This window comes from Syzygium oleosum, unplaced genomic scaffold (assembly GCF_021117445.2).
Source record: "Syzygium oleosum isolate NSW1041296 unplaced genomic scaffold, Sole_v2.1 Sole_v2.41, whole genome shotgun sequence".
In the NCBI taxonomy this organism is placed as follows: Eukaryota; Viridiplantae; Streptophyta; class Magnoliopsida; order Myrtales; family Myrtaceae; genus Syzygium; species Syzygium oleosum.
In genome coordinates this window covers 1276181-1289292 of record NW_026607525.1, presented here as the reverse complement: position 1 = coordinate 1289292, position 13112 = coordinate 1276181, and the positions used below count along the sequence as shown (strand labels likewise).

At 41.4% G+C, this 13112-nt stretch overlaps 1 pseudogene; it reads left to right on the top strand.

Annotated features, from left to right (window-relative positions):
* Positions 1–2817: 2817 nt before the first annotated feature.
* Positions 2818–4365, top strand: LOC130136016 (2-oxoglutarate-dependent dioxygenase AOP2-like; annotated as a pseudogene).
* The last annotated feature ends 8747 nt before the right edge of the window (positions 4366–13112 follow it).

The window sequence follows — 13112 nt, the reverse complement described above, 5'->3', positions numbered from 1 at the left end:
CAAAATCTCGTAAAATATTAATGCCAAAAAATTTTCGATATTAAAACCATAAAATTCTAAAAATTAAAATTTTATTTTTACCTAAACAATTATTTTGAAATTGAAAAAATTAAAATAATTGACTTACCAAGTATTTGACTGAAATCTTTGTAGTACAAAGTGCTCAATTTGATGAGAATTGCAACGTTCACTTCATCCGCGAGACTTTCAAACGAATACGTACCTACAAAAAAAAATTGACTTCAGATTTTTTTATAAAATTGACCGGCGACCGGCCGGCGAGTTGGACCTCGCCGGCCAGATCTGACCTCGCGGCGAGGTCCAAGGCCGGCCGCCGCTCGACCTCCTCGCCGCGAGGTCCGGGGCCAAGGCCGCCGCTCGACCTCCGCCGCGAGGTCCAAGAGGTAGCGGCCATGGCCACTTGGACCTCGCCGCGAGGTCCGCCGGCGGCCATGGCTGCTCGACCTCGCCGCGAGGTCCGGCCGGGCCATGGCCGCTCGACCTCGCCGCGAGGTCCGGCCGCGCCATGGCCGCTCGACCTCGCCGCGAGGTCCAGGCGCGGCCATGGCCGCTCGACCTCGCCGCGAGGTCCGGCGCCATGGCCGCCGACCTCGCCATGGCCGCCGCCGAACCTCGCGGCGAGGTCGGCGGCCATGGCCGCCGCCTCGGACCTCGCGGTGGCCATGGCGAGGCCCAAGCTCGACCTCGCCGCCCGGATCCGGGCGGCGAGGTCGAGCGGCCATGGCCGCGCCCTGACCTCGCGGCGAGGACGAGCGGCCATGGCCGCCGCCGGACCTCGCCGCGAGGTCCAAAGGTGCCGGGCCCCATGGCGAGGCCGCTCGACCTCGCCCGGATCCGGGCGAGGTCCAGCGCCCCGCCCATGGCCGGCGAGCCTCGCCGGTTGCCGGTCGCCGGTTGCCGGACCGGCGACTGGCGACGAAGTCAGAAAAAAAAAAGAGAAAAAAAAAACTCAATAAAATAACAAAAAATTGAAAATAGTTTTGCCCAAATTAATCACACCACTTACCAGTAGAAAAGGTTCACCGAGATAGATTTTTGCGCGTGCGGAGAGATTTATCGAGAGGAAGGGATAACAACGAATAGGGAGAGGAAGGGAGAACAGCTAATAGGGATAAGAGGAATTAGCAGAGAGAGAGAAATTGGGGCTACAAGTAGAGGAGAATTAGCGACGAATAACAATTCGTCGCTAATTCCGTCACAAAATAACCACGAATTTTTTTTCGTGGGAAATTTCGTCGCAAATTAGCGACGACATTTATTTTTCGTCGCAAATTAGAAACGGAAAAAGATTCGTCGGCAATATCGTCGCAAATTAGCCATTAATTTTTTTTCGCGGCAAATTCCGTCGCAAATTAGCGACGAATATTTTTTCGTGGCAAATTCCGTCGCAAATTAGCCACGAATTATTTTTCGTGGCAAAATCCGTCGCAAATTAGCCACGAATTTTTTTCGTGGGAAAATCCGTCGCAAATTTTCCACGAATTTTTTTTCGTGGTAAATTTCGTCGCAAATTTGCGACGATTTTTAATCCGTGGCAGATTCCGTCGAAAATTAGCCACGAATTTTTTTTCGTCGCAAAAATCGTCGGAAATTTGCGACGAATTATTTTTCGTCGCTAATTTGCGACGGAAAATATATTCGTCGCAAATTGCGTCGCAATTAGCCACGAAAAATAATTCGTCGCAAATTTCCGTGGCTAAACCCTTGTTTTTTTGTAGTGTAAATGGAGCCCCGAAAAGATTTGAACTGAGGACCTTCAGCTCTGATATCATATGAGATTTTTTGGGACCACTGTTAATGGTTTTAAAAGCTTAATATATTAGAAGAATGCGTGGTTTAATATTTAATTATTCTAACACTCCACTCACGCTTAGTCTAGTTTTTTCGCTTGTTACTAAGCGTAAACAAATTTAATTGGGGAGGCAAATAGGGTCTGGAAAGATTTAAACTCAGGACCTCCAGCTTTTATACCATGTAAGACTTTGTGGGATCACTACCAACTGTTCTAAAATGTCAATGCCACAAAATCTCACATACATCATAAGAGTACGAAGAAATTCCCTATCCTTCTACAATTGAACTTCACGAGTTGAGTATTTTCTTCAATTCCCTCCAAACCTCTAATTGGGCCAGCTTTTCAAAACATCTAAGAGCTCAAACATTAAAATGTTATAAGTTTACACTTATGTAAGGTAGACACACTATTACATCATCAATCCAATCACTCATATTCTTTTTTAATTTTCACTATTATATTTCTTTCCGAAAACTAAATAAATGCGAGTAGTTTTTCTTTTTTCAAATGTCAATATTTAATTGATGAATGATACATTGTCAGCAAGTCATGCGATAATTAAAAAGATCATAAGATAGCAATATTCAAAATGTAAGATTTATTTCTTTGCCTGCAGGGGCTGCTGTTTCTGATTGTGGCATTAATATTAGGCTTCAATTTTCACCTTACTGCTGATATGTTTCCATGTATTCCCCGTAGAAGACTTGCCGGAAGAGGAAGACAACCGTCATCATTGCTTGAGTTAAAGTCAAGTCACTAACTATCCACAAGCTATATGCCAAAAAAAACAAAAACTTTGCATTGAATGGTCAGCTCTAGTTTAATCCACAAAAGGAGGTGTGAAGGAAAATAATCAACTTTTCATGGAAAGATTGTAACTTTAAAATTGTTACAGTGGCTACCACGAGGATGCACAAGCCCTGTAAATCCAGCAGAGAACCACCCAAGAAAAAAACAGGAGAGAATTTTCAGAAAAAGTATTCAGAAGAAACACATTAATCATGAGATCTATTTCAACACTGAAGCTTCCCTTGATAGATCTGTCCGAATTAGATGGCTCGAAGCCGGGGACGGGTCGACGGGACTCCTTGCAAAGTCAAGTCCGACAAGCCCTTGAAGAATTCGGTTGCTTCGAAGCTTGTATGATAAGATGACCTCGAAGCTTCACAATGATGTGTTTCAAGAATTGGAGAAATTGCTCGAGCTTCCGACCGATGTGAAGCGCCGGTTCGATGTCCCAGATAAGCCATATTTCGGCTACCTTGCAAATCTTCCTTGCCACGAGGCATTTGGAGTGGACTACACCCCCAACTCAGGCTCGATCGAAAATTTAACGGATCTCATGTGGCCGGAAGGAAACACAAGATTTTGGTAATCCTTTTTTTTATGACTGGTAATTATATTATCGGTTCCCGTTAAGGAAGTGTTAAGATATTAATGTTTATCAAACGGATCACTAACGATGCGATTTTGAATTTCTGCTGCTTTGATGCAAGAAGAAAATCTAAAATGAATCATCTTACACGGCAATGTACATAAAAACACATACAACGTTAAGATGTCAATTTACACCCCTATCTATGGAAACTGTAGTTTTGATGTGTGCCTTTTTTATGAACATGCAGTGAGACAATGAATACGTATAATACAAGGGTTTTGGAGTTGGATTCACTGGTGAGGAAGCTGGTTTTGGGAAGCAAGTACTTGGAATCGCTAGCCAAGTCGGTCAAATACAATTTCTGTCTCATGAGATATCCAGCTCCTAGGACCGAGGAGTCCAAGAAGCCCGGGACTATGTGCCATCGGGACGCGAACTTCGTGACCATACTTTATCAAAATCATGTGAATGGATTAGAAGTGCAAACTAAGGACGGACATGGATCGAGGTCGCCCCTTCCTCAGCTTCCTCTTTCATTGTCCTCACCGGGGAGTCATTCTACGTGAGTACCCCCACCACCCTCTCTCTTTCTATTGAGCTTGGTTCAAAAAGTAGGCAACATGCTATAAGCATCGACCAAGAATTCGAGCGCTTGACTTTACGTATGAATTGTAAATTGTTGTTTATATTTATAGTATTGATCATCACCTCTGGCAATAGCTAGAATTACGACTTTAAAGCTGATTTCTTTGTGAAATCCTTATTGACCCGGTCGCCGAGTGAACCATAGATTCAAATGGTTGAATGCTCATCGATACAGCGAGATTGATGCTAGCTTGTGGTGAGATAAGACGTCTTGTCCGATATAATCTTCTGGATAATTGACCTTGATCATTGTGAGCCTCTCCCTTTCTTCTTTTGCACGCAGGGATGGAGTAACGGGAGATTACACAGCCCTTGTCACCGTGTAATGATTAGCGGGCACGATCCAAGATATTCAATAGGATTGTTCTCTACCGACCAAGGAACGGTTCAGTGTCCTGAAGAGCTTGTAGACGAGCAACGCCCTTTGCTTTTTAAGTCCTTTGATGCAGCAGTTCTCTCCCGCATCTACAAGACAAAAGAGGGCCAAAATGGAGCTTCGGCAATGGATACTTTTTACAGAATTTGAAATCGAGGTGCTTTGGAAGCATCGCGTGCCCTGTTGCCCTATCAATCAATTGCGAGTCAAGTCTTAAGGCATATGTTTTACCGTCGTTAATAATTAATTGAGTAGACGGTCGATCAATATTTGAGAAGCCTATCCGGTTTTCCTTTCTTTCCCCTTTTAGAGCTTGTTTAGGTTGTAATCAGCTGACTTAATTACAGATCCTCGGAGCTATTTGTGTTTCAGGCTGTTGATAATGAGATTGCTCCTAGCAAGCAAGTATTGTAAAAGAAAATGACAAAGAAATGGGTGTTCATGAAGAAATTTCCTTTCTTTTCTCTCTTCTGAGTAAAAGAAGTCTTTAATTATTTCCCACTGGCAGCAAAAAGCAGTCTACTACATACAAAAAATTTCAAAAAAAGAGGTTTTGGTGTAAATGAAATAAGGTTGTCTCACGTTAATTGTACTATTATATAGGAGTCAAAACACATCTTTCATCTGAATAACTCATGGAGGACTGATGCCTTAGTAAAGCGCTTAGAACTTGTTGAAAATATGTCTCCAGTTGATCCCACAAAAATAACCCGATCCAGGTAGATATCCTAATTTGAGTTAGATTCCTAATTTGAATAGATTTCCTGTTTTGGATCTAAATCTGTTCTGTATAAGAAGGGAGTCAACTTTGTAAAATGCATCCAAACGAAACTTCTTTACTTGACAATCAATCATGTGCTTACTCCTGAATGACATCGCGAGAATTTGAAGCCGTGAAAATATTGTGTAACTCATCTATGAAACTGAGAGATTGTTTTACGAGAAATCGTGAGGGGGGCATAATTAAGAGTTGGGAATTAAACACTGCGAGTGTTTGCTTAACTCGAGTTTGATTATAATATTCGTTGTATCACTCGATTTATAGTAGAATGTTATCCTGCTCTCCCGTGAGGTAGGTCCCACTGACCCAACCAAGTAAATTCGGTATCCAATTTGATTCGTTTAGTCTATTTATTTTATTGGTTGATAATATATATTTTGCTTTAGACCCATTGCCTCGTCAAGCGAGCTATCTCAAAGTTCAACATAAAAAATTGATGATCAGTCAAAAACCTATTGTACCGAATTCAATAAGTCCTAAAATAACCTAGGAAATGCAGTTGCACTAACAATTTCAACTTCATATGTCCGGATCCAGTACATGCATGCGTCAATATATGCAATATAAAATTTAGTTTCCTTCACGAGAACGCATGATGAATATCTATAGCCATCTAGGGAAGCTACTCTATCCATAAAATGTGCAGAAAATAAGATAACTCCAATCGTTTTCCATTTCTGTATTTGAAAATGGCAAGTTAGCTACTTAATAAAATGACTTTGAACTGCCATAAGACTTTAAAACGAGCTAACCCAACAAGCAATGGCTATTCATGACACGAACAACAATGCTTGTGCTAGGTGATGTCTCACTGCACATAGACCCAATGACAAATTTGCATCTTATCTTTGCTTGTAGAGAATCGCCACTGCTAAATTCTGCATAAAATGTCAAGGTGGTCTCTTTCCCCAGCCACTCTATTTGTTAAAATATATCTCGAGTTTGAGCTCAAAACGAAAATCTGAATATTTTGAATTGATATTTTGCGGACGTCCGAAATCGAGCAAAAGGAAATATTGAAAATTTGCTTTCCTAATATGCAAGAGTTGGCAGCAAACAAAAGAAAAGGAAAATAGAAAGAATATTTTATTCTTTCCTAATTCTAGTGGGAGTCACAGTCTACCAAAGAAAGACGAAATAGGAAAGTCCAAACTTGGACTTGTTGACCGCGGGGAATCCCTTTCCAAGCTGGAGTCGGCCACTGTACGTTCACTTCTTGGGCATACATATATTTATTCTTGAACTTGGCCGCAAGCAGAAGAAGTCTTGATGCGTTATTGTTGATGAAGAAGACTTCTTGAAGCGCTGGTGGCTTGAGAGTGCTTGGTGTGCGAAGATGTGCAGAGGGAATTCGTGAATTACATCCATGAAGTTAGTGTTGAAGCCGATTAAATTCTTGTGGTAAGAATTTGTGTATAATTCCTTCGCGAGATTGAAAGATTACTTCGTGAGGAGTTGTTGGGCTAAATACTGCGTGAGTTATTAGGTGTAATTGGAGATTGAAAAATACTGAGAGTGTTTGAGTGACTCGAGTGTGGTTGTAATTTTCGTTGTATCACTTGATCTATAGTGGAATTTCGTGCTGCTCTCCCCGTGGACGTAGGTCACTATGACCGAACCACGTATCTGGCGTCTGATTTATTTTCTTGTTATGTCGATTTTATTATTCGATCACTTGGCTTCCGCAATAATTGGTATCAGAGCTTGATTTGGCTGAGTTGAAGCATATCGATGGCGGCAGAAGAAGGAAAAATGAAAATCGACAGATTTGATGGGAAGGACTTTGGTTTCTGGAAGATGCAAATTGAGGATCATTTATATCAGATGAAATTGCACTTGCCCCTAACTGGGGAGAAGTAAGAGACGATGAAGCAAGCTAATTGGGAATTGATGGATAGACAAGATTTGGGTGTTATTCGGCTGACGTTGGCTCGTAACGTTGCGTTTAACATCGTGATTGAGAAGACCACTGCAGGTTTGATGAAAGCTCTATCGGACATGTACGAGAAGCCCCTGCGATCAACAAAGTCTACTTGATGCGACGTCTGTTTAATTTAAAGATGAGAGAAAGTGCGTTGGTTGCTAATCATATTAATGAATTCAATGTGATCGTTAGTCAATTGAGTTCAGTTGACATTGACTTTGAAGATAAGGTATGTGCTTTGATTCTATAATCCTCATTGCCTAATAGTTGGAATACTACTGTTACTGCTGTTAGTAATTCCTCTAAATCAACAAGTTTGACATTTGATGGCGTTCGAGATTTAATTCTAAGTGAGGACATCCGTAGAAGAGAATCTGGCAAACATGTATATGCTGCTTTAGTAGGTGAAGATAGAGGAAAAACTGGTACACGTGATATCAGAAGTGGTATAAACTCGAATAGACGAAGTCAGTCTAGGACTAGTGGTATTGTCTGTTGGAATTGTGGCAAGAGGGGGCATCTTAGAAGGGATTGCCTTAAGCTGAAAAGTGACAAGGATAAAGAAATTAGAGTTGAGTCTGTGAATAATGTTGCAGCTATAGCTGATGGTAACTCGGATAGTGCTAATTTTGTCTTGTCTGTCACTGATAATTTGTGATATCTTGAAAATTCGACCAAATTTGGTGATTTATGAAATGGTGATTTCATCGACGCTCTATTAGTTAATTCTCGCTCTGGCCTGATCACCCAGGAAATACTACCCAAAGGGGAAAGGCTATCGAAGAATTTATTTCTAGTAGCCGCCCGTTAGTTCGAGATAAACTATAGTTGTGATTGATCGATTTCAGCCACGAATTATGATCCGATTTTGCGTGTCAAGTGCTCAAGGATATCACACCCAAACTATAGGACGTCGCCTTATAATTTTTACGAATTGGCCATTGAAAATTATTTGCTAAATTACCCTTCTAGAAACTTTTTTTGTTAGATTAAATCTTGGCCTTTGGATTAAACTTGGAGAGCAAGGCTTGATCTTAGCCCTTGATCTTTGCTTGGGCATCAAGAACACATCCTAGCCCTTGATCTTTGCTTGGGCATCAAGAACATATCTCAACCATTGATCTTGATTTAAATTTAAACCCTCTTTCTCTCTCTCCTCACTTTCTCTCTTAATCTGTCTCTCGGCCGAATACCCCACCACCGCCGTTCATCCACCAGCCCCTCACGCCACTATCCTTGAGTCCCGTAAATCGCCGTGTTCCGTTCATCGCTGTTTGCCGCTTGCCGTGTCAAGCCGAGGCTGCCACGGACAGCCCGTGTCATCGCCGTCGTCCTCGCGTCGTCATCGCTGTTAGATGAGTAAGTTAACATCTAATCCCTTGTTTAGGATGTTTAACTTGCGTAGGGTAGTTTAGCTAGTTATTGTTTTAGTGTGTTTGAACTTCTAGAATGAGCGTTGGCGAGTCTTGATTGCTAGACTAAGTTGAAATAGATGTTGGATGTTGATTTAAACTCTTGGTGTGGTATTTTCATGGCTGAGAAGTGATGGATCTCAAAGTTGAAGGCGTTTCTTAAAGTTTTTATCTTGATTTCAGAACTGATTTTACTGTACGTCCCTGGTTTTCCATTTTTATAGAGCATTTTGTGGTTAGAATCTTGAAAATTGTTCTTCATAAAAGTTGTTCACAAGATCTTGATCTATAAGATACTTAAATTTCAGATTTTTCTGAGCTCAAATGGGTTACACGAAGGTCCAATTTCTTACCGAATCAGAACTGTTTTATACTGTGGATTCCATGACCTTCGTGCCTTCTCAGATTTTTATAAAAATTTCCAGTTCGATTTCGACCATACTTCCTTCACAAGATTTGTAAACGAAATCCATGTCTACAACGAATAAAAATTTCAAAGTGTTTTGAAAGGATTTGGTTTGTAAAACAAGTATTTCTTGTGGTTCAGTTCCCCTGTTCCGGCGGACCAATTCTGGGTTGTTTCCGAGCCGTCAAAAGTGATCTTTGTATAAGGATTTTGGGATTGTGTTCTTCATGGAAAATATTTGTGAAGGTCTTGTTTATAACATATTTGAATTTTATAATTTTTGGAAACCATTTGCTATGCTTTTGAACTTGATTTCCCAAATCATGCAAATCTGTCCAGTTTTACTAGAATTCCATAATCTGCCAGGCTTTACTTGAAATCTTTGGCTTTCGATTTCCAGCCTAATAGAGACAGTAACCACAATTACCTAGCTTTTCAATAATTTTTATTTGGCTGTGATCCGATGTTGAATGCTTTTGTAAATTCATGTTTTAAAATGAGGTTCACAAAGTCGATTGACCGTTTGCATGTGTGACCACTTGTTGTTGTTGTGTGGCATTGATGTGAGCGTGATTCATGGATGCATTGGCTAAATGAAAAGATAAGAATTGGCCTAAATGCTTGTGTGCTCGTGTGGTCACACGTTGGAGCCGTCTTGCTGTAGATCGCTTGACGATGCCTGATTTATTGAGATCTTGCTGTAGATCGCTTGACAATACTCGATTTATCGGATGTCTGGAGATTATCTGGATTGTCGATACTCCGGATGCCTTGTCGCAGCCCGAGGCCGGACTCGATGCTCCTTACGAGATACCATCTTACTGTAGATCGTTTGATGTTGCCGTATTGGAACGCCGTCTTACTGTAGATCATTTGATGATGCCATGCCCAACGGGGTGGGACGATGCCCGGGTAGGTCCGGAAGACTGCCATCTTGCTGCAGATCGCTTGATGTGTAGTGGCCCCAATGGGGCGTAACAAATGGAATACGTGTGATGCATAGTGCTTGATTATGGGGTAGAAATTGCTAGGCATGGTATGGGACGTGCCCAAGTGAATTTTACCTTATAATCGAGACACGCGCGACTGTGATGCATTGATGCATGGGAAATCTCATTACACGTTCTGGGTATGTGATATGTTTGATGCATCGTTGTGACATATGACTATCTATGTTATGCATAACATGTGTGCCAAGGTAAGATAAGGATGCATGTGGTTGGTTAATGATTTGTGTCCAGTGCATGGTCGCGTGATTAGGGACCCCCGAGGTGAGTTGGCCTTCTAAACGGGGCTTAGGTGTTAACTTATTGAGATTTTTATCTCATTTGTGGTTGTTAAACATTTTTCAGGCCCTTAGCATGTTGATGCACCCAGTATGGTTTGGGGTGCCTGGAAGCTGACTTTTAGTGAAGTAGATTGACCCCAGCCTGACATCTTTTTGTAGACTTTTATGGAAATGCCTGAAGTGGGCTTGTAAAAATATTCCCAGGGGTTAATCAAGTAAATGTTAAAATGGTGTTTTGATTTCAATGTTGTAAACCGTTTTCCTATCTATCCTTGTTTATTGTTATTGTCTGGGTGAATCTTTGTTTGGCTTCCGCATGCGTGTAATCAAAAGATAAAATGTTGGGTCGGTGACACGTTCTGGGACGTCGCATCATAATGACCATTGCAGGATGTTGCGCACTTGCGGGGTTTGGAGCATGACATAATTCGTCGTTTGGCGGATGGATTATGGATTCTGGTTGTTCTTTTCACGCTACACCAAACAGGAATTGATTTACTACTTATCAGTGCACGGATAATAGTAAAGTACAGTTGGGGAACAACACTGACTACGATGTTATTGGTATTGGTGATGTTAGAATTAGAATGCATGATGGTATCGTGAGGATATTGACTGGAGTGAGGCATGTTCCAAAGTTGAAGAAAAATCTGATTTCTTGAATGCTCTGGATTCAGCTGGGTGTCAGTATTTTTCAAAATGTGGAGTTCTGAAGGTTCTTCGAGGTGCCATGGTGATAATGAAAGGAATCAAACAAAGTGGCCTATATGAGCTTAAAGGTGAGACAGTGACGGAATTAACTGCAGAAACGTCGGATGCATCGATTCGAGAGTCTAAATTGTGGCATATGCATTTGGGGCACATTAGCGAGAGAAGCCTGATGGTTCTAAGTGAAAGGAATTTGCTATGTGGTTATGTTGTTAACGAACTGAATGTATGCAGGTGCTTTGATTTAGATCAACAGCGGAAAGTGCAATTTAGTATGGCTGTTAAGTAAACCACGAATATTGTAGAATTAATTCACTTGAATGTTCACAGGTTGTCACGATCTCCTTCGAGGAAGAGTACCAGATTTATGCTAACAGTTGTTGATGACTACTCAAGGAAGACTTGGGTGTTTGTGCTTAGGCACAAGTTTGATGCTATTGTTGGGATCATGCAGTTAAGTGCTTTGATCGAAAAAGAAACTCGTAAAACGATCAAGCATATGCTGACTGACAATAGTATGGAGTTTTGCTCGAAGGTTTTAAACGAATTCTGCATGAAGGAAGGCATAGTGAAATACCGCACTAGTGCCAATGAACCACAACAGGTTGCAAAGTTGATGAGCAAAATGTTACTAGAGACGGCCCATAAAATGCTCTCTAGTGCTAGTATGACTAGGAGATTCCTAGCGGATGTGCTTAGTACGGCAAGCTACCTGAAGAATAGATCCCCATCGAATGCGATTGGATGTTGGACTCCCGAAGAAGTATGGTGAGGTAACGTTGTTGATTATTCTATTCTTAGAATATTTGGTTGTCCATGTTATGTTCGAGTTAGTGATGGTATGCTCGATTGAAGGACAAGAAAGTACATGTTCCTAGGTTATGCACAAGGTGAGCAGGGATATCAGTTGTGGTGCCCGGAATTAAATTCACCTATTATCAGCAGAGAAGTTACATTTGACGAGTCTCCAATACTTCTGATTAGGAGTGTTAGTAGCAGTGTTTACACGGATCTGAACGATGTTCAGCTTGAGGTGGAGTTGCAATCAGAAACTCCTGAGGTAGCGGGTACTAGCGAAGTAATCGACATAGATGATGCTTATAGTCTATAGAGCCAACAGTTGCTGTAGCTGCTGAATTTGATAAGGTGCGTATACGATTTCCTGACAGATATGGATGCAATGATGGTTTTGCTTTATCTGCGGTTGAGGAGGTTGTGTCGGAAAATCCTTGTGGAGTGGTTAAAGGTGTATGTAGAGTTGGTATCCTGATGAGATCCACGGTTATGGCGAAGTTCAAGGAAGGCTTAGACTTGAAAGACGTCTGTGGCGGTTGAGCCCATTAGGGATGTGGGAGAGTAGTAGCGAAATTCGGATTCTATCGAAGAGATTGTTACTTGGCTCAAACGTCGAGCCAAGGTGGAGATTGTTAAATATATGTCTCGAGTTTGAGCTCGAAACGAAAATCTAAATATTTTGAATTGATATTTTACGGACATCTGAAATCGAGCAAAAGGAAATATTCAAAATTTGCTTTCCTAATATGCAAGAGCTAGGCAGCAAACAAAAGAAAAGGAAAATAGAAAGAATATTTTATTCTTTCCTAATTATAGTGGGAGTCACGGTCTGCCAAAGAAAGACGAAATAGGAAAGTCCAAACTTGGACTTGCTGACAGCATGGAATCCCTTTCCAAGCTGGAGTCGGCCACTCTACGTTCACTTCTTGGGCATACATATATATATTCTTGAAGTTGGCCGCAAGCAGAAGAAGTCTTGATGCGCTATTGTTGATGAAGAAGACTTCTTGAAGCGCCGGTGGCTTGCGAGTGCTTGGTGTGCGAAGATGTGCAGAGGGAATTCATGAATTACATCCATGAAGTTAGTGTTGAAGCCGATTAAATTCTTGTGGTAAGAATTTGTGTATAATTCCTAGCGAGATTGAAAGATTATTTCGTGAGGAATTATGGGGCTAAACACTACATGAGTTATTTGGTGTAATTGGAGCTTGGGAAATACTGAGAGTGTTTGAGTGACTCGAACGTGGTTGTAATATCCATTGTATCGCATGATCTATAGTGAAATTTCAAGCTGCTCTCCCCATGGACGTAGGTCACTATGACCGAACTATGTAAATCTGGTGTCCAATTTTATTTTCTTATTCAGTCGATGTTGTTGTTCAATCGCTTGGCTTCCGTAACACTATTGCTGCATACATAGGCTTACACCTTCGAGCCATGCCATAAGACAACACACTAGAGTGTTAAAGTAGTCTAGTCAATACAATAAGTGATCCAGCAACATGCCAAGTGATGGGTTAAAATATTAGTCACGGTAACAAGTAAATTCAGTCCTAAACCTTTTAATTTGGCTAATTTAGTCT